The following is a 13754-nucleotide window of genomic DNA, read 5'->3' as shown; positions in this document are numbered from 1 at the left end:
CCCCGTAAGATTTCGGCCGTGCAGCTCTTAGTATTATTAAGTGTATAATGGATAGAATCATGTCAGGATTTGCCAGATGAAAGATTACGATCTTTGGAAACTGTATGATATATTTTTCAACAACTGAGATTCATAACACTTGGTAGAAATGTGCTGAATGCAAAAACACACAATAAGCTTTCATGCTTTTTAGTAAACTCCATGGAGAGCTTTTCAGCGCAAATCTCACGTAGAGCATCAGCAAAATATCTACGATGAATATAACACTGGTATAATGTTTTATGCATGAGTAATAATCCCGATATAAAGTTTTTTAAAGGAAGGCATACCAGCTATGAGTGGGTAGTGACCCCAAGCAATTTAGTAATCCGGCAAACACTGGCAACTTTCAGGAGTTTGTGGAGGCTCCTATTGAGGTGAATGTTCCTGAATGTTTATTCACACTGCCCTAATTTACATACAGTATAGTATTTTTTTTTTTTTTTTGCTTATCGTATAGAAAAACATAAACGACTAGGAATGTGTTGGTTTTGTGGTAAAACAAATATGTTTGGGTGGTGAAAATAAGCCGATAAGACACTTTTTTGGAGCGCACAGCAGGAGACAGGGGGAGGGAAGAAAGCCGATGTGTCACGGAATGCGAAACTTATTGAAACATCGTGAACGAAAGGTATATATATATATATATATATATATATATATATATATACACAGTAATCCCCCCAATATCCGATGTAATAGAGCCAAAGGCATGTCCAGAAAGTGGTCCTGTCTGGATATTGGGCCCCAGCCTCCTGGACTTGTACTTTTGGACCCTAACTCAGAAAAACACTTATACAACTCCCTCTGGACATGCATTGCACCTTTTTAAGACTCAAATCACACCAATAAGGGACATAAAAGACTGAAATAAATGCAAAAGAACCAAAAAATGAGGTGTTAGAGGTGAGTTTATACAATATTAAACATTCTGGGTACTTACAACAAGTCCCTGGCTCCTGGACTGGTAGTTACGGACCCTAACCTAGCCTAACTCAGAAAAACACCTCCCTACTGCACATGCATAGCACCTAAGACACTATTCACACCAATAAGGGACATAAAAGAGTGAAATGGGGTTTTAGAGGTCTATCCATCTATCTATAGCCTGACGCCCTAATCCCGCAAAGGGTGGCCGCAGACAAAACGCCTCCAAGTCACTTTGTCACCCACCATTTGACTCCACTCCCCCCAACTCATCCCCCCCTCCCTCATATACCTCTCAACTCCATCCCTCCACCTTATCCTCGGTCTACCCCTCCCTCTCCCTCCCTCCACCTCACCTACATACACCCTATTAGTCAGTCTTTCATTTTAGAGGTATGTATGGAAAATACAGTACAATATGAAACATTCTGGGTACTTACTGCAAGTCCCTGGCCATCTCGATGAATAACCCGCCTCCTCTCAGACTCTGACAGTAAGGAGGAGTTCCTGAAGCACTTACAGCACACTGTTCTTGAAGTCTTGCACTGAACTTAGTCATTTGCACTCAGAATTCCATTCTCTTAACACTGCGCACTCTTGTCTTACTTGCGCTCCATTGTACCTTAATGAAATAAAGTGTTGCATTCTGCACTTAAAGTCTTTCCACTCATAAAACTATTTTCTAAACATAACACACTCTAGTTAATTTACATTACATTGAAAGTCAATTAAATCTTTGTCTTTTCACTCGGAATTCTAATTCCTTAACCCTTTAAACACGGATCGTCGCGTTTGCGACGCTCGGCGAAAAGGACATAACGGCTGAGCGTCGCGTTTGTGATTCTAGTAAATTTTGAATAACCGCGGGCAGGCAGGCTCCAGCTGGTATTGTCTATCAGTACCACCACCCTTTAGCTACAATTAGCATACTTTACCTTTGTACTACTGATCTCTGTTGTTGCCAAGTATCGCGTTTCCCCCCCCCCCCACCATGGCCCGGCCAGCCTGGCTGTGATACATGGCAATGCTCTGAGTGCTCAGAACTGTAAATCTGCGCTCTCCTCTCACAAGCAGTTTATGCTAATAGGAAACGCTTGTTTCCCCAGTTGTAACACTAGCTTTTTTTCTCACGGTTTGCCCCTGTTTAGCGTCAGTTTACTGCAGGCTTTCAAAGTGACATTATGGCGAGGTCTAGCTCTTCCGAGTCAGTGCAAGCGGCCAACAGGAACGAGAATAAAGTGACGTGCGTAAGGCAGAATAAAAAGCGCGCCGCGGTGATCTTTTGGGAAGTAATATGATTGAAAATAATGTAGTATACATGTTTTTAGCTGTGAAAATGGAAATGTTTGTTAAGTGACGGGAAGACCGCCGCCGTGCTGCATGTCGGCCGTACACTCCATTGATTTTAGCCTTATTTTCAGTGCTTATTGTACAAATACGGATTCCAAACTACCTTTATGTTGTAGTATAAAGCTTACTGTGACAGAATGAGGCTGTGGTAGAGGGGAGACCGGGTTGCTGGAGGTGTGAAAGTGAAGATTTGGTTACCCAACTTTCCAAGTCTCCACAAGTCCTTGGGTAGTCCACGAAGGCTCAACACCTGTCTCTGGAGAAAGCTGAATGTAAGTACTATCTGCCATACTAAGTATAATGTTCTAGGGTTAATCTCTGATTTTTGGCTAATATTTTCCTACAGGTACTCAGACCGCGATACAACCCCTCCACTCGGGGGGGGGGGGGGGCCGACTGTTCACGGCCGCGTTTAAGGGGTTAACACAATGCACTGTCTTTTTTTTCACTGCACAACACTGTAAATTCCCGTGTGGTTTAGCGGAGAAGTTCTAGGCGTCTAATCACTATCAGAGTCTGAGAGTAGCTCATGCAGGTGACCTAGGGGTGCGTCGCTGGGTCGTGGTGATGGCGTACCCACTGCAGACGACTGACGAGGTGGTGACTCCACCGTGCCTGATGTGCTGGGCTGTGGCTCGGAGCATGAGGGCCTGTCTTGGGGAGGCAATGGAGTGGAGCCAGGGCTGGGCACAGCAGGGGTCACGGGCCTGAAAAAGCTATCGATGGTTCATTGACACGAGGAACGACAATTTTGAGGATTAATGATGCACTGCCTGAAAGCGCGCACTTCCTCCACAAGTCCCAAGGGCCCCATCTCCCTGTCGCAGTCCAGGTGCTCTAGGTAGTCCGGAACGAACTCTAGGTGTTCCCGGAGTGCGCTCAGCTTGGGGATGGCTGGAGTAGTGTCACGCTGAGAGGAGTCCGCATCATCGTCGCCGTCCTCATCAGAATCTTCAAGCTGGGTACTGACACCTGCAACTGAAGATGCGATCTCGATATCAGACAATGTCTGATACCCAGGATCGCCCTTGTCGTCATCCAACCACTCACGCACTTTGTCCACATCAACATCATCCTCAAGCGCACATAAACGTGCATGGAAGTCATCCACGTCAAAACCTAGGAAATCGTACTCCACATTCATTACGAGAAGCAGACGAAACCAACCATTTTCTAGAGTCTTGACAGGGATTTACTTCCATGCACTGTCCCAGTTGTAGATGGCAGACTTGATGTTGTAGAAGCAAAGGTTTTCCAAAGTCCGGTGGCCTCACGTGTTCCGTCCCTCCCTGCGTTCGTCCTCGTCCTCGAGAACAACCATCACCTCGTCCAGGAACTTCCGTCGGTACAGCCTCTTTGTTGCAACGATCACTTCTTGGTCCATTGGTTGGATGAGAGCAGTAGTATTAGGTGGCAGAAACATGCACCTAGCGCGGCCATTCTCAGCCACCATGTCCTTGTCACACGGGTGGGCAGGTGCATTGTCGAGGAGAAGGAGGGCCTTTACCTGGTCGCGTGGGATTCCCAGTTTCTCCGTCTGGTAATGGATGACCTCCTTGACGAAATGGTGGTGGAACCAGTCTTTGAAGATCTGGGCAGTGAACCATGCCTTCAAGGAATGGTACCAGACGACAGGAAGGACATCAATCACCTCACGAAGACACAGAGCTGCTTTGCACGTCCAACAATAACGGGCTTGAGCCGGTGCATGCCATTAACATTGGCACAACACAAAGCAGATATCCGTTGCTTGCAGAGCTTGCGGCCAGGTATACGCTTCTCCGTTTCCTTGGATAGGTGTTCATAGGCAAAGAGCGATAGAATAAGCCTGTTTCGTCAGCGTTGTAGACTTGACCGAGAGGCCCTCCCTGTCGATCAAGCGCTTAACCTTGTGCCGAAACTCATCTACTCCATCCTCATTGGTGTCCAAAGCTTCGCCATGAGACTTACGGTTGGTAAGGCCATGTTGTAACTTGAACGCAAAGAGCCAACCTTCGGATGCCTTGAAGTTTAGGGCGTCGTGAAGCCTTGTGAACTTCTCAGCAGCAGCCTTCAGCTCCATGCCATGCACCATCAAACCAGCAGCACGTTGCTGTCGATACCAAATCAACATGGAGCGGTCAACTTCTGCATATTTGAGAGTAAACATCACCTTCCTCTCCACGTTGCGTTTGCTTTTTGACGAGAAGTCAGCCGTGTACTGCATGAGTTTGTCGCAGGATCTCTTGATATCAAACAAAGTAGATCGGGCCAGGTTGAATTCACAAAGGATGCATGAGGAAGACCATCCCGCATCCACCTTGTCCAGTATCTCCCTCTTCTTCTCCAGAGTCAAAACCACTCTCTTCCTCTTCTCAGGCGGTGGGGCCATCATCACACACACTAATAAGAGGCACGAGAGCAGCAGGAGAGCCTTCAGCAGGTAAGGCACCACAACAAAAGCGAGCACGTGGGCGGCCACGACGACGAGCGCGCGCACACAACGAGAGACGGACGGTAAGTGGGGAGGATGCAGGGGCGCTCTAGCGGACGTCAGTGGAACGACGCACCAAAACACAGCTGGCCTGCGCCGCGCACGCCAACTTCAAATTACGGGCGGGAAAAAGTCGGATTTTTTTCAAATTTTTTACTGTTTTTGGCCCATTTTGGGAATATTGGATCCCGGGATGAAAATGTCCAGTAATTGGGGATGTCTGGAAATTGGGCATCTGGATATTACGAGGATTACTGTATATATATATATATATATATATATATATATATATATATATGTCAAATAATGAATTGGGTAGGGTTAAAAAAAAAAAAAAAAAAAAGGATAATACACAGGACAAATTGTCGGCTCATGGGAGGATTAGCCCTGATGCGAGCCACAGTAACAGCAAAAGATATCCCACTCCTACACAAGCGATAGTGGGGCAATTCAAAGGCTAGAAATAGTCTTGAACTAGCAAGGCAATACCGGGAAAAGTATTCCAGTAGACTTCAACATAAAAAATACTGCAACATATGACAACCCTAACAGGAAAAGCCTGGGACAGGCTGTAAAACTTTTGACACGTGCGGTGGAAGGGTCTTGGGGTCAAGGGAGATAACTACCTGGGTGCTAATTATAGCTAAAATTGCCTGAGACTCAGCTGAAACTCTACACCACAGAGACAGTGACTTACCATACGCACTGATAAACAAAGAGAACAAAGAAATACTTCAAAAGGATAAGCATTTGCCAAAAAATCTTTGCCAGGTACATTATTGTGCCAGTAACATGCTTCCCCCCCCCCACCCCAAAAAATGCAAAAAAACATGGAAATTCATGAAAAACACACATTCTATGTTTCATGCATCAGTGTATGCAATTACACAAAAAATAATCTGGTGTTGAATGAAAACAAGCGACATGAAGAGTAATAATGATGTATAGTACTCTTGGCGGGGGGAGGGGAGGGAGATAAGTGGATGGCATACGACAGGGGGTGGGGGTGGGGTGGGGAGAGGCCAGGAGGGGTGGTACGGGGGTATAGATGTGGGAGACAGACACCACAAGACAAACAGCCGTTTTCTCAGTTGCCTAAGCACATGAATCGGGCACCTGCTCCCGAGCCTCGGACACCAGCACCCGAAAACTGAGATTGGTTTTCTCAGTCAATGAATTTCTCGGGTGCGAGCGCCCAAGCCTCGGAACTTAGCGCCTGAGTGACCAGCACTGAGCTGGCAATACTGACCAGGCCTGCCTGTAGTAGTTAGCACTATTTTACTACCAAATATTGACCAATCATATTTAATTTTGCATATACATAGGTATATTATATTTTGGGTAGTTTTTTGTGTGGCTAAAATCATTTTTAAAGTGTTTTAAATGATTGGTCAGCAAGAGGAGCCAAGGTCACTCACTTACGAAACATTTACCCACATTACCAATGGTTTAAGGCATCTTAATTAAGGCAGGAAACATGATTTGGTATTTTTTTAAGCGTATCTCTGAATGTTCAATAGGTACACATTACTTTTTCCAACCGCCTGCAGTGGTGACATGCTGCCAAGGCAGACAATGGAGCTGGTTTGTTGACGATAACTAGTAGCATTGTGGCTGCACCATACTCTTGTAAAACATTTGAGAGTGTACAAATTTTTAACAATCCTCTGCACCAAAACATCGAAATAATATGTACTGACGTTACCCAGTACATACCACACGTATTTTCATATACTATTTTAAAAAATAAACATAAATTTTACAGCAGCTCTCCCAGCTCGGACGGTGTACCCTGACCGCTTAACATTCGGGTGCTTCCACCCGATTGTTCCAATAATGGCCATGTCACAGGCCTCGGAAACGCCACTGAGAAAACCAAATCGTTCTTGGGAGCTAGCAGACGACCTCGGGTGTGCAGTCCGAGGCGACTGAGAAAACGGCAGAAAGAGGAAAGACAGAGAGGGAATACAGGGGTGTGGTGGGTAGGTAGGGGGGATATAACCCTCCCCAGGGAGACAGGGAGGGAGGAAAGGGGGGGGACCATGGTGCCATGATGGGAGATGTTGGGGGAGGGGGAGAGAGGGAGCAGGAGGCAGTGAGAGGCGAGGGAGGGGGAAAGGGAACAAAGGTATTGGGGTAGAGGAATGTGGCAAGAGGGCAGTGGGGGAATCACCCCCCCCACCATGGGTAGGGGCCCAGATCCTCCCCCCCTCCCTGCTCAGGACTTAGTTCTCATTGGTTTGCATCGATATACATCACAATCGGGCTGAAGCCTAGTGTCCGCAGTTTTTTACAAAGGCTCCTCTATCAATCACATTAGGCATCTAGCGAAATTCGGGAAAAAGATCAATCGATCCTATTAGTACTTTAGAGGCTAATTCTTTCAGGCCGCACATAGGTCCAGCCTGAGAAATCACATTTTTTACAAAAAAAAAAAAAATCAAGGTTTGTAAATTTAGAATGATAATGTTCATGCATAAGGAACTGATATGCATATGTCAACAAAATATTAGGGCTCTGCTTACAAGAGCCACAATAACAATGGAAAGCTGCATAGCAAATGGTGAGTGGTGTCCCAAGTCAGTGCAAAAAATAACAGAAACACTCCTACTAACCTAAAATCATAAATCTGTGTTTATTTCTTCTCAACTGGATTGACTAATGCCTAGGAAATGAGTAAATGTTGAGAAATACTGATAACATTCACCAGCTACCTGCCATAGTTTTGAGTCGAGGGTGAGCCATGATCGTGGCCAGGAGACCTGTACTGATACAGCCACGATCGTGGCCAGGAGACCCATACTGATACAGCCACGATCGTGGCCAGGAGACCCGTGCTGATACAGCCACAATTGTGGCCTGGAGACCGTACTGATACAGCCACAATTGTGGCCAGGAGACCGTACTGATACAGCCACAATTGTGGCCAGGAGATCTGAAAGGGTTAAACATGGGGTGGATAACATTGTCTCGTGGCTTAACCACAGGGTGGATACCACTGTCTCATTTTTGCCATGCTTGGCCACTGCTACCCTGGGATGGTTTTCTAAACTTCCCTCCATCTCCTTGCCTGTGAACACCTCAGGGATGTCCCTGGGCAGGTATGGATGCAGGAACATTGCTTCAGCCCTGTGATGCACTAACAGCTTTTGGCATCCCTCCCAGATCTTTCCAGCAGTGACCCTTCCCACCTTTGTTGGATCGGCCCTAACCTTGGGACACCAATTCCAATCTTCAGACTGGCAGTCCATTGCTTTACCAGGATTTCTTTTATCCTGTTGAGGACAGACATGTTGGTACCATCCCAAGACAGATGGTCAACCCATCCCATCCCATCCTGGGATTATCATCCCTGTCCTAAGGATTGACATCCTCTCCTTGGATGAGTCTTAACATGGACACTGTCTTTTAAATCACAATCTGAATCCTTGTTTGTGATGCCATCCCACTGTGAATGACTGTCCCATCATAGTATTGGCACAGCACATCTGGTGTCATAGTAGGTCACACTGAAAACCTATCAGTGGCATCACCCATCCATCTACCTTCCAATCTTATGTTGCCTCATGAGGAGTCTAGAAGCCTGGGGCTAGGCAAGTTGGTCCTGACATTTAAGATGTGAGTGACCAGCCTCAATTATCCCTGAGTGGCACTACGTGAGCAATAAACTCCAACCATCCCTTGGATATAAACCTGCACAGGCTCAATCCGACTGGAGTGTCTTAATTACCCACTAAACCACCAGGCTCCACAATTTGGTTATATGGTTACCACCCAACATAGTAAATGGTTTCCTAGTGCACAGGAAACTATCTGGCTTGTCACTCAGTACAGAGTCACCTATAGGCAGAAGGAAGAGGAAAGAATGAGGGAAAGAAAAACAGAAGAGGGATTGTAAAGTCACCCATAGGCAGAAGGATGAGGAAAGAATGAAGGAAAGACGGATGAGGAAGGAAGAGAGGAAAGGGTAGACACCCAAAGCAGCACTACATCGAGTGAGTGGATGGTGAGCGCCCCCACCTACCATCAACTGGCAGCATCAAGCCATCATAAATGATCATCACAGCCTGCTTCAAAAACAAACTTAGTTTACTTTCAATTCCTCTTCCTTCTGTCCACTGGTGACTCTACACTGAGTGACAAGCCAAATGGTTTCCTGTACACCAAGAAACCATTTAGTATGCTGGGTGGTAAATATATAACCAAATCATGGCATCTGGTGGTTTAGTGGGTAATAAAGACACTCCAATCAGATAGAGCTGGTGCAGGTTTATATCCAAGGGATGGTTGGGGTTTATTGCTCACGTAATGCCATTCAGGGATGAGTGAGGCTGGTCACTCTCATCTTAAATGTTCAGGACCAACTGGCCTAGCTCCAGGCTCCTACACCCCTCATGGGGCAACACTCAATTAGATGATGAATTAATATACTTTCGACAGATTCCCACACCTTTTTCTTTCACAGCCATTAAAACTTTATCATATCTTGCCTTTCTGCCGAGTTCCATCATACCCTCTGATTATATGTGTTCATATAATCATGAATTTATTTGGATGTAAACTGTTCCTATTACACTGCATATCTCCTAGTGCATGGTAATTTGGGTGAAAAAATAAACTGTGTCTGTGCAAGATGTGCACTGCAAACATATCATGTACTAATGCTATTAAGGGTGACATCTTACTTGATTTTTGCCTTATATATTTCATGACATACTTGACATTAGTGATCTAAGCACCCATCTAGTGCTCTACCTTGCAGTTTAAGACAAATATAAAGGAAAACTTGAGGCAAAAGCACTGTAAAAATTGTTCCATTAGACCTGCCTGAGAAAATTAAAAACACTTAAAGAACACTCTCACTACAAGGTGAAGCACTTGCCATGTGCTCAGACCCCACTATCCCATAATAAAGTGTCATAAAAAAAGGTAAGTTGCTGCCCATAAAGACATACAATACATTCATGTACCACATTTTTGTGTACAGATGTGGTGCAAGATATAATGCACTTTACTGTCAAGTTTATTGTGTACTTTATGAATGCCCTGTACTGCTGTACAACTATCAAGGTGAATAGCCCTCTCCTCACACAAAGCACCCTCAATATAACCAACTAGTTGGTAACAGACCCTTGATGTTAAAGCCAAACACCATGCTGTTCAGTAATTTCCCAGGGGTTGTGGCTTTTAACGAACAAAGATTATTAAATGTATAGCATTGTTCGGCTGTATACTCATACATAATAATATACAGGTAGGTTTAAATGGTTCTTTTTCTCAATAAATGCTCTATTTACTAACTGATGTGTTTATTCTTACCTTTCTGGGAATAACTGCACTGCAATGAGAGACTGCAAGTAGGCCTTGAATAAATCTATGTACATTTGTCGTTCAGTATTTATAAGGAAAATGTGGGTAAAGGAAACTGACACTGAAGATTACCTATTACCTTACAGTATATACTACATATTATTTGATAGCAAAGCAAACAGTACAGAACAGCTGCAAGTACGTTAAACATAAGAAAAAAAAAACTGCATTCCACCACTGGCACAGATAGTCATTGATAACCACCACCATCCTGACCATACTGTACACTGCCTATGCACTAAACTTGTTGTTCAGCATTTACAGGGAAAGTTTGGGTAAAGTCACTGTAGATTAAGTATTACATTACAGTAAATACTGTATTACATATTAGCGAATACCAATGCAAACAGTACATAACAGCTGCATGTACTTTAAACATGTGTTTAACATACACACATGGTGTGTGTGTAGGGGGGGGGGAGGGACACCACACTGGTGGTGGTTTCCTGCGCATCTATTCTATTACCAAACAAAATCTGTTAAATGAACATAATGTTCGGCCAACTCAAGGTAGTTGTTTAAACTGAAATTCATTAAAAGAGGGTTCGGTATATCAAGGGTTTACTGTATCTAGAGTTTCACATTATTTTATAATTCATTTTTTCATTCACTCATCATCCAATCCTACACTGCCCCATTAGGAGTGTAGGAGCCTGGGACTAGGCAAGTTGGTCCTGATATTTAAGATAAGTGACCAGCCTCACTCATCCCTGAGTGGCATTACATGAGCAATAAACCCTAACCACCCCTTGGGTATAAACCTTCAACAGCTCAACCCAACTGAAGTGCTGTAATTACCCACTAAACCAGCAGGCACCAAAACTTGGTTATATGGTTACCACCCAGCATAGTAAATGGTTTCATGGTGTACAGGAAACCACTTGGTTTGTCACTCAGTGTACAGTCACCCACAGGCAGAAGGAAGAGGAAAGAATGAAAGAAAGACAGAAGAGTGTAAAGTCACCCATAGGCAGAAGGACGAAGAAAGAATGAAGGAATGAAAGACAGATGAGGATGGAAGAAAGAAGGATGAAAGAAAGGAAAAGGCAGACTCCCGAGACAGCACTACATTAAGTGTGTGGATGGTGAATGCCCCCACCTACCACTGATTATCACCCATGGTTAATAATGTCTTGGCTCAACAGATTGTATGAAACACTGCATGAGGGGTGGCCTGGCACATGTACAAATAGTAGCTAAAGGGGCACTACAGACCTAAGCACTCACAAGTATTTTTTTTTTTTTTTCTTTTCCTCTACAACCCACTTTTTAAAAATTTTCCATTACATTGGTAATTTAGCCAAAGAGATAAAACATGTCTTCCCCCTCACTTGTTAGTGAATGGCACCATGCCTGCTTAAAGCCTGATTTCTTCTTCAAGCTTTGCCACATTCATCACAACTATATAATTGTTCTCACGCCTGAATGAACTGTCAGGTGTCAACTGAATAAGAATTTTGTATGAACAGCTTTCCAGTCACCACATTTCAAATTTTTTAACCTTTGAACCAATACTGAAGAGGACTTAAAACCATTTACCCCATTCTTCACCTTGAATTGCTTCACTCCTTAACCCCTTCGCCCGTTGATGCGCTTGTCGTCTTTTGGGAATGGGGGTGGCCCCAACTCATTGACACATATGTCGTCCATAAAGCATAAAAACTTTCATCAGAGAAAAAGTTTTTGGCTGATCGGCGTCATTTTTGGAGGCGTCATTGCCTGAATAGCGCTTGTCAAAACTAATGAGTTGGCAACTGTGGGTCCCAATGCCTGGAAGAGTGTGGACAGGGTATTCAGTACCAAATGAGCTGTGAGTGGGGGAGGTACTGTGTGGTTTGGCCCTTTAAATTTCCACTCTTAGCCACGTCCTGGCCGTGCAACATATTTCACTATACCAACAGTGCTTATGTATAGTTGTTGGGCACTGTTGTGATTAGATCTGGTGATTCCAATAGGAAATTTGGTGTTTGTGAAGCATTCCTAGTTGTTATCAGCCATTGGCCAAATGAAGATGGTGCTACTGTTTCTAGTCAACTACACTGCCTCTACCCTGCACCAAATGTGAGTATTCAACTATAAAAACAGTGACAGTGAATCATGAGAATATAGTATGCATAACTTGTATACAAGGAATTGGTGAAATACGTGAAAGGAGCTTAAAGGAAGGCAGGAAACCACCCTACAGTCACGACACGGCGTGGGTGCACCATAGTTTTTCGCATTTTTCTCAAAAACTGAGGCCTAGGATCACCGTTTTGGCTGAAATGTATCTCTAACTATCTATCTCTTGCCAGGCACCATAATCCCGTAAGGGGTGGCCATCTGACTTTGAGTTATATGTTCTACAGGGAGGGGCACTAACCCTCCACAAACCCACTTGTTAACACGTAGGGAGCATGTATGGTTTGGTTACGTGGTTACCACCCAGCGTTGTAAATGGTTTCTTGGCTAACAAGAAACCATCTGGCTTGTCACTCAATGTAAAGCCACCTGCAAAGGAAAGAAATGCAATAAGAAGTGACAGGAAAGACAGGAGTAATAGGAAGAGAGGAGGGCAAGTTGGTAATACAAAAGAAGGATAAAGGCTAAGGAAGAAGTAGGCAGCACTACATGAAGCGAGTGGATGATGGTTGCCACCACCTACCACTAACTGAAAGCCAATGAAATTCTGCATAGGATGATAAAATAAAAACATAACAATGGCAAGAAAAGTTTTTCGCTAGAGCTCCCCGAAAAAAAAAAAAAAAATTGTCTGCCAAAAATGGGTTTTATTTTTTACTTCTTACTTGAACACCATACCTCATATCAAACTGGGACTTCCAGCTCTCAAAAGCTAATAAAATTCTCTTTCCAATCATGGTATAACATGTTGAGACTGATTAATAAACATTCAACTTATATTACGTATAGTTTTTTTTTTTTTTAATTGTATAGAACAAACGTCAACGAATAGGGGAATATGTGGGTATTGTGACAAAATAAATATGTTTGGGTGGTGAAAATAAGCCGAGAATATGCTTTTTTGGAGCACGCGGCGAACAGATGGGGGACGGGGAGAAACACCAAAGTGTCACAGAATACAAAACTTACTAAACTAATACATGCGCGAAAGGGTTAATGAAGTAAACAGTGTCACATAACATCAACTGATTCAACTATTTACCACATTCAGCACACTAGAAACTCTTCCCTCTACAATGATTCAATAGGTGTTTGGTGAGATGACTTTTCCTACGAAACTGTTTACCACATTCACCACATCTGAAATTCTTCACTCCTGAATGAATTGACAGGTGTTTGGTGAGATCACCCTTCAGTGTGAATTGTTTACCACATTCTTCACACTTGAAATTCTTCACTCCTGAATGAATTGACAGGTGTTTGTTGAGATTACCCTTATGTGCGAATTGTTTACCGCATTGTTCACACTTGAAATTCTTCACTCCTGAATGAATTAAAAGGTGTCTGGTGAGATATAACTTCTGTCCAAATTGTTTACCACATGCATCACACTTGAAATTCTTTACTCCTGAATGAAGTAATAGGTGTTCAGTGAGTTCGAACTTACGTGCGAATAGTTTACCACATGCATCAC

Source organism: Coenobita brevimanus, chromosome 67, assembly GCF_032717465.1.
Source record: "Coenobita brevimanus isolate Jiangsu-jjx chromosome 67, ASM3271746v2, whole genome shotgun sequence".
NCBI classification, from domain to species: domain Eukaryota; kingdom Metazoa; phylum Arthropoda; class Malacostraca; order Decapoda; family Coenobitidae; genus Coenobita; species Coenobita brevimanus.
This window is presented reverse-complemented; position numbering follows the sequence as displayed.